The sequence below is a fragment of the Clarias gariepinus genome, chromosome 6 (assembly GCF_024256425.1).
Source record: "Clarias gariepinus isolate MV-2021 ecotype Netherlands chromosome 6, CGAR_prim_01v2, whole genome shotgun sequence".
NCBI classification, from domain to species: Eukaryota; Metazoa; Chordata; class Actinopteri; order Siluriformes; family Clariidae; genus Clarias; species Clarias gariepinus.
Genome location: NC_071105.1, coordinates 4030082 through 4049546, shown reverse-complemented (window position 1 = coordinate 4049546; position 19465 = coordinate 4030082).

Genomic DNA, 19465 nt, shown 5'->3' with positions numbered 1-19465 from the left:
AGAGGGACAGAAAGAAAAAGATACAGAGAGAGAAAGTGAGAAGGATAAAGAGATTAAAGGAGAGAAAGACAGGTATTTAAAGAAAGAATCAATAAGAGAGAGAGAGAGAGAGAGAGAGGACAGATAAAAAGAGATAAAGAGAGACAGGAGCATAAAGGGAGAGTAAGGAAAATTGAGAGTAATGCTGAGAGAGTGTGTGTGTGTGTGCTGAGGTGTGTGTATCTCTCTCTCTCTCTCTCTCTCTCTGTCGCTCTCTCTCTCTGTCTCTCTCTCTCTCTCTCTCTGTCTCTCTCTCTCTCTGTCTCTCTCCGTCTCTCTCTGACGCAGGGGATTTCAGGATTGAGGAGACGAGACTCAGTGTGGTGAAAGGCGCTCGGTTTAAAAGTGACGGCTGCTAAGAGGATTAAAACAATAACGTTCTTCTCCTCCTCCTCAGCAGCTCCTCTGTAGATCTCTCCCTCACACAGACGCTCTTTAGGGATGAGATGTTAGCGCCACTAGCCCGGCTCATTCACCAGAAAACTCCAGAATCCTGACAAGATGCCGACACTGATGGAGCCCTGACTCTACACTCACATTCCCAAAGTGTGTTACTCCTGTTACACCATAGCAACACACACACACACACACACACACACCATTACACACTTCTTATCCATTTATACTAATATCACTATCTATAAACACTCTCACCAGACTCCCTTCATATCTCTGTATTATTTTAGTTCATTCACCCCATTACAGTTCACAGTGCGGTAGTGATGAGTCTGTAGGCGTGGTAATTGTGCTATTCTGACCCAGGCTATTGGCCATCTCCATGGCCTTTGTTCTCTCCTTACTGGGAGCAGGTTTCAGTTTCTTGTTACTTTAATCATTCAGGAAGAATTCCTTAGAAGGAAAAGGAAAGGAGGAGAAAGGTTGACAGACAGAGAGAGATAGAATAAAAAAGTTACAGGGGACATAATGGTGAAGACAAAAAGAGAGACACACAGAGAACTAAAACTTAGAAAACAACTACAATAAATATAACAAGAAATTGATTAAAAATTATGACATTATACTTTAATGCATAAGAGTTATATATTATACAATACAGGGTGTCCCAAAAATGCAACCACAGGGGGTCACAATCCAGTGTCTTCTTGTGCCAGTTCCCAGACTGGCTAAATGCAGAGGGTTGTGGCAGGAAGGGCATCCAACGTAAAACATTTGCTAAATCGTTAACATGACTTCCATATCAGATCAGTCGTGGCCTGGGTTAACAACAACCGCCAACATTGTGCGGTTACAGGGTGCTGGTGGAAATTGGGCTACTGTTGGTTGAAGAAGGAGAGGAAGAAGGAGAGGAAGAAGGCATGTTCGTAGGCAGAGAGAGAGAAAAGGAAAGGCAAGAGTTCAGGGGTGACACTAGGGATTTTAAATGTTGCGACAATGACAGGAAAGGCAAAAGAGTTGGTTGACATGATGCAGAGAAGAAAAGTGGATATATAGGGTTAGTGTTAGATAGGATGTGAGTGATAGGACTGAAGAGAGTAGACAGGAGTACAGGGAGATGCAGCATAATGTGAAGGTAGGGGTGGCAAAGGCCAAACAAAGAGCACTTTGGAAGGAGTACTTTGAAGAGTTGATGATTGAGGAAAATGAACGAAGAGTAGAAAAGGTGACTGTTGAGGAGCAGGAAGTATACGTATATAAGTGAAACGAGGAGGGCATTAAAGAGGATGAAGAGTGGCAGTAGGCCCTGATGACTAAAGGCTGAAGGAAATAGGTCCTGATGACATACCTGTGGCGGTATAAAAGTGCTTAGAAGAGGGGGCTGACTAGTGTGTTTACCAAAATCCTGAAGACTGAGAGGATCCCAGAGGAATGGAGGAAAAGTGTAATGGTGCCGATCTTTAAGAACAAGTGCAGAGCTGTGGCAACTAGAGGAATAAAGCTGATGAGCCATACAATCAAACTTTGGGAAAGAGTAGTAGAAGCTAGGTTAAGGGCAGAGGTGAGCATCTGTGAGCAACAATATGGTTTCATGCCTAGAAAGAGTATTACAAATGCAGTATTTGTTTTGAGGATGCTGATAGAGAAGTACAAAGAAGGTAATAGGATGTTGCATTGTATCTTTGTAGATTTAGAGAAAGCATATGACAGGGTGTTTCTTCTCGCATTCTCTTTTGCTTTTCATGAAGTGCTGCTCTCATTCTGAGGTTCCTCATACCAGGGTGGTTTAAGCTCCCGCGCTCGTTATTTTCTCCTCCATCAATCGCCGTATTCGCTCAGATCTAAGGCTGCTCCATCACAGAAAGCCTCTTTCCCAATGTTGGCATTTCTCCTCTCCTAGAAGACGATGCAGGTTTCCTCCTCCGAACAAAACTTTATCTCTTCACACAGTGCATCATGCAGAAACTGCTGAAGATGCAACCGAAGAGTTAGACATAACATGTGGTTTTTGGCCGTGTTTATGCTGTGACGCTCCATTGGTATTAGAGTTACAGATTTCCACTTCAGCTAGAATTAGCTCAAAAATTTTGGTAAAAATGTTGGATGGAGATCAAGAATGGATGGAAAAGAAATGATCTGTAAGTAAATGTAAATGATCAATTGTACACTAGTGTGTGTCTGGTCAAGGGTCACAAGGTGTTAAAATGAACAGCAAAACCAAACAACAGTCTTTTGCAAATTGCTTGTTAACACTAGAAGCACCGCGCCAGTGTCACCTACTTTTAACGCGATTCACCGGTCATTTGACCGCCTATTGTTTTGAATGGGAAGCTGTCACTCACACACAATGATCGCTAAATGGCGCTTTCACCCAAAGCAAATAGTTTAGCTACAAAATCAACTTGCACTTGGACAATGCGCCATTTATTCCCGCGTTGATAATCAGATATTTATCTATAAAATATAAGATTTTTTTTTCATATTCAACTGAGAAAACCTACTACAGAGTCTCTAAGGGGACAAAGAAAGAGAAAAATTTTATAATGAGAAAATTTATTAGTTCGTTCATTCTATTTGAAGTTTCTGAATAGTTTGGATGTTTTTTTTAGTGTGACAGTGCTTTAGATGGAGCAGGAGCAGCGATTTAGTTCTGAACTCGCTTCTATGAAATTATCGCTAAAACAATGTAATGACCCCTCCTAAGGATATAAAACTTTATTATTTAATAAATTTGAATAAATCAGATCTACCACAGCAGATAATAAACTATGCTATGTCATAACCAAAGCAAACACCACGATTACGCCTCATTTTGTTCAGTGTTGCTAGGCAACGGACCACGCGCCTTATCAGTAATCTTCACTTTTCTGTTTACCTCTGAGAAAAAAAAAGCTGTAATTTGTTTGTTTGTTTATTTTTAGAATTTTTATAATAGTACAAGAAGATAACAGTTTGGTCTGTGCAGATAGTGCCCTTCGAGGGCACTAACACATGTTTTGCACAGCGCCGCAAAGACAGCGCTTATTTAACAGGTATAAATTTGTGTGTGTTATATTTCTGGGAAACAGAAATCTCTTATAAATCTCTCATATCAACACGCGCGTTTATTTGACTTTAGATTAAAACCCTGCAAAGTTAAAGAGCCACTCGCGCGCCATGGGTTCACGCGAACATTTTACATTCACTAAAAGGCTTATACACACTCATATTTCAGCCATTCACACACATGCACTTTTTACTTTTCATCAAAATGCTCCTGATAGGAGCCGACACAAGCAGCTTTGTTTCAGTCAGAATATTCATCTATCATATAGAGGGGCGACATATACTTGCTGATTAAACACTGCATTTTTTTTAAAAGTGAAAGCGCGAGCGATGTGAGCAGCTTTAATGATTTATAATTAAATAATTATTCAATGCTGGACAGAAATTATTATTCTTTTGATTATTATTTTTATGTTCTTTTGCTGTATGAATAACAATACCACGCATGTTATGCTGTTTGTCTTTTGCTGTTTGGGTTCAGCGTTAAATAATTATTTGAAACTGAAACTATTTGAATATGTAAGCATGCAGGGTGATTAAGCTCACAGATCTAGGAAAATTCATGAAAGGAGGGTCCTGGAATTTGATCGAGTGTGAAGTATATTTTTTTTCCCCCATTGCGGTCAAATGACCAGTACTCGACACTTCTAGTTTAACAACTACTATACAGATCCAATCAAGCAATTTTATTGAACAAGAGGAATTCCATGAGAGGTGATGTAGAGCACTGGACATGTATTTATACAGTATGTATTACTCACACAGGTTTTCCATTAAGCATTAACTCCTGATCAATGGCACTACTTAGTGTGTGGGTCAAAGGACGGAACAGCCTACAAAGCACCCTTCATCATAGGGCACACACACATACACCCCCTCACACACACACTATGGCAATTTGGAAACACCAGTTAGCCTATGCTGGATGTCATAGGAAACCAATCAAGCACAAGGAGAACACGAAAACTCCATTTCCAGAGACGGGAATCGAACCCAGAACCTGGAGGTGGGTAGCAACAGTGCTAACCACTAAGCCATTGTGATTTCTAATGCACTTATCTGTGACTTATAATTATGGCAGTTCCATGTGTAATGATTTTGAAACTATTTTTTATTTTTGCTGGATCACATGTCCTCATGGGTTTTTTAGTAATATTTTGAAGAACCCTTATATCTCCCCCACAAATGATATTCTTTTTTTTTTTATTATCGGACCAAATTGAACTGAACCTTCTGACTATTAATGGATTTCAGCCACATGGCGTCTAAAGTCTCAGCTTCAGTAAACTTCCCACCCTGCTGACATATTCAATCTGGCAGTTCTGTTTTTTTCCAAACTTTTCTCAGAGTTTGTGCTCGGACACAACAGGACCCTTTGTGGTTTTCTAATCCTGTGGCTCTGTGGCCTTCTCCACGCTCAGGGATAAAAGCCCCATCACACTACTACTTTAGAAGGAAAATCTGCCCTAATCCCTCGCTTAACCTAAACAAAAGAAGAGGAAAAATGAGAGGGTGCAGGAAAGAAGCGGTGCAGGAACTGACCAGGAGTTTGAGCGCACATCTAAAGAAACAGTTCCAAGAAACAGTTCCAAGGCAGAACCTAATGAGTTCTGACAGCGGTTCAGCTCCACAAGTGATTTAAAAGATGATAAGATCTAATGAGATATCTGAATTAATAACACTGATTACTGATAGAGAAACATTTTATACCTAAAGTCTAAACAGGTTATTTTTATGCAGACATGCATTTTTACATTGTTTGCACAAATATGAAAGCTGTGTTCCAAAGAATCAAACCCTGGTCTGGAACTGTTTTCAGTCAAACTCTAGTGTGGGCATACATCACGTTTGAAAGCTACCCAATCTCAGAACTGCTTACAGAGTAACATTAGCGCTTCAACTTACGATTTTACCTCCTGTGTCAAGTTTCACAATGATAGGGATGGCAGCTTACTGAATTGAAATATATTTTTCTTTCACATGTATAGCCCAGAAATGTTGAAATGGCTTGGAGTGAGTTCAGGACTCTACGGGGGAGGTGGCAGTAACTCCCACTCAAGTTCCTGCAAAAAGCAGGTAGTCTGATAATGGCTCATGGCTTTCTACCTTGAAGTATCCAAGCACCAGTGGAACGCTTAGTGTAGCGGGGGATTAATGAGAGAGATAAAGGGAGTTTTTACTCTCAGAACTATGTTTTGGGTGGCACAGTGGCATAATGGTTAGCAGTGTTGCCTAGCACCTCCAGGGTTGAGGGTTTGATTCCCACCTGTATGTGTGCTTGGAGTTTGCATGTTCTCGCTGTACTTGGTGGGTTTCTTCCTGGTATTCTGGTTTCCTCCCACAGTCCAAAGACATGCAGATTAGGTTAACTGGCATTTCCAAATTTGCCACAGTGTGCGATGGATTGGCACCTTGTTTAGAGTTTACCAAACGTCATTCAGCCCCACTGTGACCCTGTACAGGATACGCAGTATAATCAATGAAGAACTGTGCTCTGTTATTCCATGTATTAAAAAAGTTTCAGTTTGACTTAAAAAAGTAGATTAAATACTTTTATATTTGAACGTGATTTTAAAACCCTTGTGTGTGATGTGTAGCTGATTACACACAGCATGCACTAACATTTCTTAATAAGGTAAATAATATAAAGCCCTATTGGAACGCTATTTGAAATAGCCATACGGGTCTAACTCGTCTATCTTGGGAACCATAAGACAACACAGACTCATTGCCTAGCTTTAGTGTCTCTTCTCTAGCCTGTATTGCCGTGGGCACCTTATTTATACATTCTTTCATTTATTTATTTAAAGATGTTGAGAAAAACTCTACTTGCTGGTCCTTATTCCTCAACATCGCCTAATACAGGTTAATATCCGGTCCACGCTATATTTCCAGAGCATGCTTGTTCATGGACTCTATAACACAAGACAATTAGGAAATACTATAAAAAAGGGAACATTTATGTCAGAGTTAATCTTGTTCACGATGTGTTCTATGGTTGTACTTTTCACCCGAGCCATTAAATCTGGCAGCGGCCGGGGCGAGTGTAAGAGGACAGCGTTACTTGCGGCTATAAGGGGATAATTCTCTCACACTGCTTCATTTCAGTGAGCGATGTCGGCCACTAAATCTTAAATACTATTTAACTCTCCAAATCTCACCTTTGGTGGCCGATATGATTCGGTGAATTAAGGCTTCCATTTCTTTGTTCGAATGAAATGTCGCGCTAGAGAGTCGTTTGGGAGGTGTGTCTCTCGGTTTGAGGGAGATTGAGGGGGAAGTCAAAGCCGGCTGACGATAAAGCGACTCCCAATGGTCTAAATAATAGTATGTGTTTCCCTGACAGACCACACACACACACACACACACACATCAGTGTTAGGGCCAATTCTTTTTTCCAACCACTCATGTCTCCTCTACTAGTACATCAAAAGACATACTGTATATCACTGTATATTATGCCAGTCTCGAAAAGAACAGCATTAAAGACTTGTATTGCACTTCTGTAAAAAGACAAAAAAAGCTTCTAGAGTTCTAATTACAACACTTTATACAACTGGTTTTCTGTAATGATATGTTAATTTTCAGAATTTATAGAAGGAGCCTCCAGTGTCAGAACTTCATAACAGTCAGGTGTAAAGAGAAGTATGTGCTTTCTTTACTTCTTGCTTATATAAGTAGCATTCTTTTCGCCTTATAAACTTTTAAAAATAAAAATACTTCTATATAGCTACCAAAACGTACAGTACCTATCAAACGTTTGGGCACAAATTTAGATTTATTTTCTGCATTCTAGAACAATACTGGAGATTTCAAAATTATGAAATAACACACATGCCAACAATCAGTTGTTCTTATAAGACACAGATGTCAGCAGTTTCTGGAAAAGTTCTTGTAAAAACAGTATTTTGTCAAGTGCATTTACAAAAACCATCAAGCACTATGATGAAACTAGCGCTCATGAAGACCTTCCCAGAAAAAGCAAGACCAAAACCTACCTCTGTTCATTTAGAGTCACCAGCCTCAGAAATGACCAATTAATAACCAGCACCTCAGATTAGAGCCGTTATGAAGCTTTACAGAGCAGAAGTAGCAGATATACATCTCAATATCAACTGTTCAAAGTAGATTATTATGTATTTTGGATAAACAACTTCAGTGTAGTTTTATAATGTGGAAGCAAATAAAAAATCAGGAATGACCATGGAGTTAGAAGCGGTGTACAAAATATTTTCGCTTTGGTCTTAGTGCAGTCATTTGCCCATAGACATTGCCTGATGAGTGCTAATGACTAAATAGAGTGCAACTGTGTGTAGTCTAATGTCAGTACAAATACAGCTGCTCTGTGACGGCCTCAGAGGTTGTCTAAGAGAATATTGGGAGCAACAACACCATGAAGTCCAAAGAACACACCAGACAGGTCAGAGATAAAGTTACTGAGAAAGTTAAAGCAAGTTTAGGCTACAAAATGAGTTTCCAAAGCCTTGAACATCCCACGGAGCACTGTTCAAACGATCATTCAGAAATGTAAGGAGTATGGCACAACTGTAAACCTACCAAGACAAGGCCGTCCACCTAAACTCACAGGCCGAACAAGGAGAGCGCTGATCAGACATGCAGCCAAGAGGTCCATGGTGACTCTGGATGAGCTGCAGAGATCTACAGCTCAGGTGGGAGAATCTGTCCATAGGACAACTATTAGTCGTGCACTGCACAAAGTTGGCATTTATGGAAGAGTGGCAAGAAGAAAGCCATTGTTAACAGAAAACCATAAGAAGTCCCGTTTGCAGTTTGCCACAAGCCATGTGGGGGACACAGCAAACATGTGGAAGAATGAGATCAAAACGCTATGTGTGGCGGAAAACTAACAGTGCACATCACTCTGAACACACCATCCCCACTGTTAAACATGGTGGTGGCAGCATCATGCTCTGGGGGTGCTTCTCTTCAGCAGGGACAGGGAACCTGGTCAGAGTTGATGGGAAGATGGATGGAGCCAAATACAGGGCAATCTTGGAAGAAAACCTTTCGGAGTCTGCAAAAGACTTGAGACTGGGGTGGAGGTTCACCTTCCAGCAGGACAACGACCCTAAACATAAAGCCAGGGCGACAATGGAATGGTTTAAAACAAAACATATCCATGTGTTAGAATGGCCCAGTCAAAGTCCAGATCCAAATCCAATCGATAATCTGTGGCAAGATCTGAAAACTGCTGTTCACAAACGCTGTCTATCTGATCTGACTGAGCTGAAGCAGTTTTGCAAAGAAGAATGGGGAAGGATTTCAGTCTTTAGATGTGCAAAGCTGGTGGAGACATACCCTAAAAGACTAGCAGCTGGAATTGCAGCAAAAGGTGGTTCTACAAAGTATTGACTCAGGGGGCTGAATAATTACGCACACCCCACAGTATCACATTGATTGGCTTTGTTGAGTGATGCGTATAGCCACGCCCACCATAAATTAGTACACAAAAAATATTCTTGATGGTGTGAAATAATCAGACACAATAACTTCTCCTCCACATTTTGATTTATGCGCAAATTTTACTTCAGGCAAATTACTTGCAAAGTTTCATTGAATTCTGTCCAGCCAGTTTTGCGTGATGTTGTGACAAAATCTGGTTGGACAGACATACACACACACAACATGTTCGCATGCTGAAATGTAAAGCTTCACTTTTATAGTTTTTATTTTTTTCCAGATTTTTGTTTTGTTGTGCTTCCTTTATTTCTTTCTTTTGCAAACTAAAGGCAACTGTAACAAGGCAAAGCTTTTTCACCCTGGGATCAATAAAGATTATTGAAAAAAATAATAATAAGCTAATGCTGTAAAAACAAAAACACGTAAAAAAAAAAAGGGTCAAAGCACACATGACAACAACAACAACAAAAAAAATGCTGCAAACAAGATTTGTTACACTAGAATTGAACTATAAGTGAATAGTGGAATATTAACCTACACAATCAAATGATCAAAAGCCCGCTCTAAATCTGAAATAAATTCATGAAATTAAAGCATATTATTAATACATTGTGAGAAATAGAGTTATATAAAACATCCTGTGATGATGATAATATAAGTTGAAATGAACAATATCAGGAAGTAGTTTATGTGGAAATGGCACATATATGTCATGATGAAGCCCGGGACTTTACTGGGATTAAAAATAAACCAGCAGATCTTGTTTACAGGCTCTCACAACACAAGCAGATTACTGTATGTGAGACTCGAGGGTTTGGCTTCATCAGACACAAAGCCTTTTTTCTCTTGAACCCCTGATCAAATATCTAAGCCATGATGCAACACAAAGGCAGTTTTCAGAACAAAAACTTTATCAGACGTGTGTCTCCTTGCTTGTCGGATCTCTGCTGAAATAAATCAGGACTTTTCCGTAAACACAAACGGGAAGTATGTTATGACCAAAGGTGGGCAAAATACACATGAGGTGCTAATTCTCTATCATCTGACTCAAAATGACAGATAACATTTTACACTATAGTGTATCGCTGGCCATTTGCTATTTCATGCCACTTAATTTAGATTAAATAATACATTCTAAATGCATACTTTAAACTATGAAAAAAATATTTTTAGTAAAAAACTGTAAAATTCAAACATAAATTAAATACAAGATCCAAATGCATGCTTTAATCTACAGACGTTTAATAAAATTTAAAGCAATCAAAAATGAATTAACCTTGGATTAAATGCCAAATCTGAATGCTTACAGTATAACCAGTATTTCTACACAAAATTTAATTTACACAAAAATACACACAGATTATTAATAGTTTTATCCCAATTACAATCCCAATAATTCCATTTATTAACAGTAATTCCCAATTTGCATGTAAATTTAGATATAAACGTCTTATTAGGAGCAGGAGGCGGAGTCATTATGTTTGACTGACAGGTGTGTCTGGAGGAGAGGAGGGTTGAAGTGGTTATCTTTCTATTGTTAAACACTTAGACAGGGTGATGGATGATCAAAGCACGCACTTCTCTCCGGGGATTTCAGTGCAGTCACACACACACACACACACACACACACACACAAACACACACACACATATATATATGCGCATGCATTCTGGGAATAATACTGAATCTCCTGCAGGACTCATGAGAGTAGTGTGCTCTCTGTCCGTGCATGCGTGTGTGTGTGTGTGTGTGTGTGTGTTTAACTATACTGAAATGTTAAATCCACTGCACTGCCCCCTGGGCAATATATTCATATGTATATTGGTTATGTCCCAAAGGGCTCTCTCTCTCTCTCTCTCTCTTTCTCTCTCTCTCACACACTCACACACACACACACACACACACACTGGTCCTCATGCTCCTAATATACAGACACAATAATTCCCATGGGGCTTTCAAGAGTTAATTGACTCCTGCGTGTCCTCTTTATGAAAAACAATCCCCTGGGTCAGGTACTCAGATTTTTATAAGGTAGATATTTTCTTATGTATATGTGGAGGATAGAAACAAATATGTCAAAATATATGACCAAGAAAACAAAATGTACTGAATTGTAGATATCATGTACAAGGATGTTTAAGTCACACGATAAAATTCCTGGATTTAAGGAAGCGAATGACATTTACAGGAGACATCAAGCTCAGTATGGTGGTGAGACACTTTTAAAGAATTGAACACATTGAATGGTGTAAACATTTTAAAGAATGTATCCTCGGTGCGGTGGCTCGGACCCCACTTCATTAGTTCCTGTAAACATTCTGCATGTGGAACGCCTGATTTCTGAAAATCGACAGATAACTTGTCACCAACTTGAAGAGACGTATCTGTCTGTGTGAACACACAATCACACACCAACACCACTCGAACATTACAGGAACTCAACTGGGAGTTATTATCACATCCCCCGTACAGTCCTGACCTTTCGACATGTTTGGGTCATTAAAGGAGTTCCTGGGAGGCCAGCATTTCACAAATGAAGCAGGCAGTCTGATCACAGCTCCTGGAAATTATCAAACTTCCTACCTTGAGAATATCCAAGCACTAGTTAAACCATGTTCATTTTTCTCCCCAATCAAAGTCCTACTTTGACTTGAACTCGTCCATAATGAATATGCACTCACAGGGAAGGGCAGAGATTCACTAAAACTAGAAAACTTAAACCCTGTAAAAAATCCTCCTGATGTTTTTTTAGTCTTTACATGTCATGACATTCCTGTTCTTGGCACACTGGAGTGGAAACTGATGTGGATTTTTGCTGTTGTAGCTCATCCACCTCAAAAGTCAGGGTGTTGAGTGTTAAGAGATGCTTTTCTGCTCACCATACTGTACATTTCCTGTCTATCCCAGAAAACACGGGACATGAACCTCTTACAAACACTTTTGCATGTTTAACATCACATCAATAAAGCTGATAAAATCCCAGATGTTTTCAGGATATAACAGATTACGTATATGCATTTTAAGACCTTCTCATTTTGTTCTTTATTTCCGACCCAAGATGGTTCCCACATGAACAATAGAAGATCCAGTAGAACATATTGGGTTGATCTGAAGTCAGTAGTCTCTGTATCATAATCAGCCCAGAGCGATCGCTGCAGGAGAAAATCATCACTACATGGAATAGCATCAGTTCGGATACATTAAGCAAGGGGTCAGTTCTTTTGCATTCAGCGTACGCTTTATAATTATAAATACATTCTTGCATATGGATCCGGACTGTTGGGCCACCCTGTGTATAATATTGCATAAAATGATCGAATGTAAAAAAGATACTCTAGCAATCTCCATGCGTATAAATAAAGACAGGACTAATCTGTTCCTCCTGCTCTGCCAGATCAACCCGGGATTTGCTGCACCGTTTGCGGTGACACAGATCTACATAATCATTTTAACTTTCTCCCCATCCCTTCCCATGATTCTCTCCCTGTCACTTTAGATAGTGCTAAAACTGATTCAGGCTTTTTAATCTGCCTGCATTTCCTCCACTGTACGGGGGGAAAATCGCTAATATCATAAGGAGATTATTTAATTCATAATTGATTGAGTGCGTTCGCTTCAAAGCTGCTGAATCCGGGATACATTTCAGAGCAGGAGGAGGAGAGATGGAGGGGGAGGAGAGGACAGATGGAGGGGAGAGGAGAGACGGTTTGCCATCTTCTGTCTACCATTATGATGCTGTACTCCTCCTGCATGAAGCTTTTTTACTTTTTTACTTGTTCATGGTCCTGCATGGATACTTCTACCACTCGTCACTGTGGCATCATCTAAATAGTATAGATTTTGTAGGAGAACTGAAGAACTTTGAAGAACTACTTTCCACATCTGGATCTGTGTGAAACCACTTACTGGTTGTAAGATATTAGTGAGTCCTGGTTTTGGTTTAAATAAACAGGGCTTTGGTAGCTCAGGGCTAGGTTTCATGTCCGCCATGTGGAAGGCCCAGGTCTGATTCCCAGCTAGTTCCCAAACCCCAGCCACTTAATGTAGTGCTGGCCCCAGGCCCGGATGAAATAGGAGGGTTGTGCCATGCTTGGTCCGCTGTGGCGACCCCTTACCGGAAGCAGCTGAAAAACCACAACAAACAACAACTTAATGGAATTAAACACAGCAATAGTTTTGTATATATGTATAAGCCTGTTATTGTATAAGTTACACACTAATCAGATAAGATTGAGACTGAATTTAAACCTTAATTAACAACCTCAAGATCAAAGGAAATCCTAAGGGAAATCATCAAGAAGTTCATAAGAGTTCCAAATAAGATTGTAGTAAAATTTAGAAGATTTTCAGTCACTGAGTAAAACAGCACTGTAACAAAACGCAAGTTATTTGTAGGTGGAATATACTGTAGTGCTTACTTATAATGGAGTCGAAAAATATGAGCCAAAAATTATCCGCACTCTGGCAGTTTTAATTCTGTTTTAATTTCTTTTTATTCACTTTTAGAAATAAAAACAAATACATAATTTTTCGACACAATCTCATTGCTTTTAAACTCACGTTGTCTATCTGACGACAAGCTTTCGTGTTTCCTTATTAAAAATGCTTTATGCTAAGCTACAAGCCATGAATGCACTACTGTCTTCACTTCTTCATCACCTTGCCTAGAGTATTGGTCCATATTGTGTTGGCAGAAATCCAAATGTTTTTTTTTAGTTCTTCTGTGAGTCCAAAACACCAGGTATTGTACACCCTCAGACCACAAACAAAAAAATCACTGCACGCTGACCTTCTTTCCGTCAAATCACGAGGTGGACGTCCATTTTCCTTCATCTAAAGAATTTCTACAATTTAATTATAATTCTACTATTTGATTATGAACCTTTTTAAGCTGTAACTACTTGAACCCTACGTTTATACCAGCTGTATTACTTGAAGGAGCAATGATCCTTAACCATTGTGGCGCTAGTTAACTAATCCAATTTGCTCCATTTTGATCAGACACAGTGCACTACGTGGGATGGTAGAACACTTTATTTCCACTACAATGTAGTGCACTTAAATAGGGAGGATGAATTCACTTGGCACAGTGGTGTTGTGGTTAACATTGTGGCATGCATGTTGTTTGTTCTTGACAAGTTTCCTCTGGGTACTCTGGGTCCTCCGGTTTCCTCCCAAAAACTAAAGAACTGCAAAGTAGGCTAAATAATGTTTCCAAATTGCTTGAAGTGTGTGAATACATTTGTAAATATGTATGCTTGATTGACTGGCACCCACCCCACTGGGACCATGTACAGTATAAGCTGTAATGAGTAAGAATGCATTTAAATGTTGATAACCAGGATGATTATAAGTATGAACCGTAAGCACACACAGTTTGGGAATGAGTTTGGAAAAAAATTCAGGCTGCATTCTGGACAATGATATAAAAAATGAACAACGTTTTCATTTCCGCTGCAATTTCTGCATATAGCAGGTTTAAACTGCAGATTTAGATCTTTGTATTTGTATTTTTTGGGTTTGTGTGCCTGAGTTTTTTATGTTCTCCCTGTGCTTGGTGAGTTTCCTCTGGGTTCTCTGGTTTCCTCCCACAGTCCAACGACATGCAGATTAGGCTAATCAGTGTCCCAAAATTGCCTGAAGTGTGTAAATGCACGTGTGAATGTGCACCGGAGGTTGTACAAAATGTAAATAAATACACTGGTCACCACTGGCCTCCACAGTCCCTAGAATATGTATAGAATGTATAGAATAATAATAACTCTAGAAAGAAATCAGGAGATGATGCATGTATTTTCTGCCCATTCCTTAAAAAGATATCAGGACAAAACAAAAAATCCAAAGACAACAATACATTTAAATTGCTGCATTCATGGTCTTCATCACCTCTCTCACTGCATGGCTCAGATAGTGGATTGCGATTTAAGATTTATTTAGGATTGTCCATCGCGCCGTTCGCTTTTGAGGGAAATAAGGGCTGACAGTGAGAAGGACACACCCAAACCTCTTCTCTTTTTGGTCACAGTCGAATGGGTTGATAATCCTCTTAGCGCCCATCCTTATTAACCCCTCATCTAAATGACATGAAAGCCAGTGATGGTGAGAAAGCCAATAATTCCCCCTGAACCCGGGGCCCGGGCCCTTCTCTCTGTACAATTTGTATATTTCACATTTGATTTGGTGACAAGTGTATCTAAGTCTTCTCTATAACATTGTGTAGGAAAAGCCCTCTAAAGATTGCTACACACACACACACACACACACACAGCATAAAGTAAACCCTAATTGCCTTGAAATTTAAAATGTTGCTTTAATAATGGTATCTTAGTCCATTAGCAGAGCTCACAATTAATAAACCTTTAGTAAAGACCAATTAATCATTAAATTTTATTTGGTATTCAGATTTCTGTCCCTATTTAAACACTGGTCTGTTTACTTCAATTTTGCTAATTTAGTTGGATGTAATTACTATGTTAATTGAATGTAATATAGAGTAGAACAAAACATGCAAACTAAACAGGTAATTAATTGGCTAAATAATAATATTAATAAGATTAATAATAATAATAATTAGCACTGTCTCCTTGCACCTCCAGGGTCTGGGTTCGATTCCCGGCCAGGCTCGATTCCCGTCTCTGTGTGCATGGAGTTTGCATGTTCTCCCCGTGCTTGGTGGGTTTCCTCCGGGTATAAGACATGCAGAATAGGCTAATTAGCGTTCCCAAATTGCCCGTAGTATGTGAATGGGTGTGTAAGTGTGTGTATGTGTGTGTGCCCTGCGACGGATTGGCACCCTGTCCGGGGTGTACCCTGCCTTGTGCCCTAAGCCTCCTGGGATAGGCTCCAGGTCCCCGCGACAACGGAATACAGGATGAAGCCCTATAGAAGATGAGTGAGTAAGTGAGTGAGTGAAAGTGATTACCACAACATAATAATATTAATAACAATATTAATATATTAATAACCATATTTTTAATAGTCATAAAAATATTAAACCTTATAAGCAAAATACAATATAATAAATGTTACAAATAAAAATACAAATAAAACGTGCTAATGGTATTACACATAAATAGTACTCACTCACTCATCATCAACAAGGCGGTGTACACACACACTATAGGCAAATTGGGAACATCAATTAGCCTATTCTGCATGTCTTTGGACTGTGGGAGGAAACCGGAGTACCCGGAAAAAAACCATTAAGCAAATGGAGAACATGCAAACTCCACGAACACAGACCCTGAGGTGGGAATTGAACCCTCAACTCTAAAGGTTTAAGGCAACAGTGCTAACCATTATGCCATATTATTATTATTATCATTATTATTATAGCACTGCCACATCAGAGCTCCAGCATCCTGGACTTGATCCTGAGCTCGCCTCATTGCCTGTGTGAAGTTTCTTGTGTTCTCCTGGGTTCCCTCAGGATTCTCTAGTTTCCTTCCATCTTACAAGAACAAGTCAGTCAGTTTCTAAATTCCCCTATGCATAAATGAGTGTGCTGGTGGCCTGTGACGTTTTATGGGGGAAAACAAGTTTATCTAAAGTGTAATAAGTAGGTTAAAATAATCAGTGTGTAACACATGTAGCAGGAGAAGTGCTGTGTGTAGTAGGGGGCGCTGTTTAAAATTAGCAGGTGGCTAATTCCCATCCTGGAATATGATCCCCCAGGCTGATGATGCCATGTGGGGATGGAGATACACTAAACTCCACCCTACACACACACACACACACAGATTCAGAGGCAGAAAGAGGCTTTGGAATGGGATTAAGTTTCCACCAGAGTGCAAAGCTTCTTAAAACAGGTATCACTGAGCCTCAGAGTCGCCCGGTCAGTATCAGGGAGTGAACGGTCGTCTTGACACACACACGCACACACACACACACACACACACACACACACACACACATGCATGCACATGCACAACCTGCACGGTGTTCCCCAAACACTGTAAAATGTTCTATAGAATTGCTAAAGAATTATTTTATAGAATTTATGTGGAAAAACCTAAGTAATTCTACAAACAAACATTTCCAAAGAAAAATAGTGATGTGGCTTCTATAGAAAACTTTCTTTAGGCCAGGTTCTAAAAGGTTTTCCAATAGCCCAGGAGAAAATATGTTCTAAATGTTTTATAGGAATGTTTCTCTAACACCATTTGTATATAATTGTACAAGGAAGTGTAGAAATAAGATAATTCTAAATTTGTTTTAACAAATTGCTGTGGTGTAAGAAGAATTAAAAGGTTAGGATGACCTGTTGTTGTAAATTTATTCATTTGTGTTGTTAATTTTACGCTGTATGTACAGTAGCACATTGGTCCTGGAGGAACTTTGTTCCATTTCACTGTGTATTGGACTGTACTGTATATGGTTGAAATGACAATAAAATCACATTTGATTTGACCTAAAAAGGATCATAACAGAAACTCAACACTGATTATTTTTCTTTAACAACATGGCACTAGGTGTTTTATTTCTTACATATTAGCTTGGAATAAGCCAAGTTTTTTATAGTGCTTTATCCAGCAGGTGTTGTTTTAACAGTAACTAGCATTTTTTTGCGTAGCTTTTATGGCTAGTAGTCTTTTTATGTTTTTCTTCCTCTGCCTCAGAGCTTCTTATATGATACTACCTGATACCTATATGTTTGTTTGCTACACAAAAAAATGTTGGCTAGCTAAGTGTTTATGCTTTCTCAAGTGACAGTTCCCTATTGTAATGCTAGCCAAGTTATTATATGGTGGTGTTAGCAAGCTGTTTTTACTCACTTTATTAAAATCTCTCTGAGTGTCTGTCTAATTCCAGAAATGTAAATGTAGATAACATAGGTGACCACTCGTGCAGTGTAACAGGGCACGCTTGTGTATAAGACACATCAGCTCTTTAGTTAATGTAGCTCACTGATTTTCTAAGCCTGAAGTGTCTGAAGATGGACCTGAGCCGTTATTGTATTATTAGTATTAACTCAGATGCCTACAGTGCAGTTCAGATGCTGTAATAGCGTGGAGGATTTCTCATTAGCTGATAACAGCACTCCACACTCTATCCTCATTCTTGGGTAAAAAAAAAAAAACCTTACGCATGGCTTTATTAAACTGAAAATATTGATGACTGTGTTGAATAAAAATGGGCTAGAGGAAGGAAATAAGAGCAAATGACTTATTCAGCTTTGTGAGCGTTTGGATAAGCCTTATCTGGTCCATTTAAATACAAGCTGCTTCCCAGGAGGGTGGATAAGTGCTGGCGTTTCTCTGGACTGTCAGGACCTGCCAATAGGCGTAATGAGGCCTAAGTCCACATTAACAAAGTCTAAATGAAGTGTCACAGGAAGATTGATTTGTGCACGCCGCTGTCTGTGGCCTCAGGGGCCGAGGAACTGCCCGACTTCCCGGATTCAGCAAAGGAGCCAGACGGGGCCGGTGGAGCAAAGTCCTGCTAAATGTGTACATTACACAGCTGAGCAGCGAACAATGAATACCATGAATAATAAGAAGAATGACAAAGTTTGGGCACTGAGCACAAAGCTTATTATTATTGTTTTTTTTAGAAGATAAACAATTCTTTGTAATAGACTGATATTGCTTGCTTATGCTTAGAACGATTGAAAGTTTAATAGGTATATTTTAAACATCTAGCTAAAATTATTAGCCAGTTTATTAGGTTCACTTAATTTATAGGTATACAAACACTACCTGACTCCATCTAACACATCTGTCAAAAACAAAAGCACAACAAAAGAGACCAGGGTTATTTCTGAATAAATATTATTTGGGTGGTGCACATTATCAGGACAAGGCATACATCTCATTTGAAATAATTTAATGAAATGTTCAGTATTATTTGTTTAGTTTATTTTAGATTTTATTTTAAATATAAGCTCCTTTAGTAAAAGTTAACCATTCAAGGAACAATAAGTGAACAGTCTCTGAGACAAAATATACTAAACACATCTTGACTAATCATATATATTTCTATGGTAAAGGCAACGTTTCACTATTTACCAATATAATGATAATAATAATAATAATAATAATAAGCAACATAGATATTTTCCTGATGAAACTGTCCGAGTGTGTGGTGTGTGTTAGCTCTGTATGCCACAAGATCTCGATTTGTTGCAAAACACACCTTTCAGGGCCATGTGGGCATTTTAATGAAACTCCACATGAAAGTTGTCACCCTGCCGAGGAGCTGCAGGTGAGAAGATGAGCTTCTGCAGCTCCTCCTAAAACCCCTCAACCCCCTCACTCCTGCCAATATTCTCAGATTAGGTGCTTTTTTTCTGGTGAATTTGTCTCCATTACTCTAACACTGGGGAGGCTGAAGCAGGGGAATCTGCATGTGGGTGTGTTTTATTGGAACATCATAAGGTCATAGAGAGCAAAATTAAATGCTAACTTCCATATTACATATAATAACATAAGGGCTAGTGAGGACAGAACATTGGATGGACTAACTAAAATTGGTCTCACTTTCCAAATTATAAAAGTTATAAATGGGAACAATTCACATATTGGATTAAATTAAGTATACACTAAGTTTTGGAACACTGTACAGC